General features: G+C 43.9%; 1 protein-coding gene across 3 annotated transcripts in view; it reads right to left on the bottom strand.

Moving 5' to 3' along the window:
• eya2 (EYA transcriptional coactivator and phosphatase 2) overlaps positions 1–306 on the bottom strand; it is a 57,011-nt gene extending 56,705 nt beyond the window's left edge. For all 3 annotated transcript variants that reach the window (XM_036984140.1, XM_036984143.1, XM_036984142.1), the window contains exon 1: positions 1–306. This exon is cut by the window's left edge and continues 167 nt beyond it. The gene's annotated coding sequence lies outside the window, so the exon portion shown is untranslated.
• Between the last annotated feature and the right edge of the window lie 312 nt (positions 307–618).

Here is a 618-nt window from a genome sequence, read left to right on the forward strand (position 1 = left end):
ATTTATTATTCTTCAAAGTGATGATGACTGCAGATTTTAGAAATGTGTGCGCACTTAGTTTGGATTTCTTGAATCGTTCGTCTACTACGGTCTAATAAACCGAAATGACAGCTTTCCAGCGAATCTAAGGCTGCGTTTTCATCCGAAACATTGAACCCGTTTCTCGATAAGTGTTTCATACACCTTCAGGAGCGCGTGTTTGCTTTGGCGCTGGTAAGGAAGTGATGATAAGGGTAAATGAAAAAATGTTGGTTCCTCCTCCTGAGGGTTTTCTCAATACCCGCGAGCCGAGTGCTCTACAGTGTGTGTGTGTGTGTGTGTGTGTGTGTGTGAGAGTGTGAGTGTGATCCCGCGCGCGCCTGTGCTTGTGCCATTACGCAGGAGTTGCTTTCAATTGGCTCTCTATATTCTTCAGTTAACAAAATAGCTCAGGCGGAGTTGAGCTCTTCCTCTATCGCTTTATCTCACCTTTGTATCTTTGTTTGGTAAAGAATGCCTCTCTCGACCGTTGTTTACACAAAGACGACGAGAATCTCACACGCTTAGGGCTTCTCTGGAAGTCTGTTATAGTGTTGACATTATGTGTGGATTAATCATTTATTCTAATGACCCTAGGGC

Source organism: Oncorhynchus mykiss, chromosome 7 (assembly GCF_013265735.2).
Source record: "Oncorhynchus mykiss isolate Arlee chromosome 7, USDA_OmykA_1.1, whole genome shotgun sequence".
In the NCBI taxonomy this organism is placed as follows: Eukaryota; Metazoa; Chordata; class Actinopteri; order Salmoniformes; family Salmonidae; genus Oncorhynchus; species Oncorhynchus mykiss.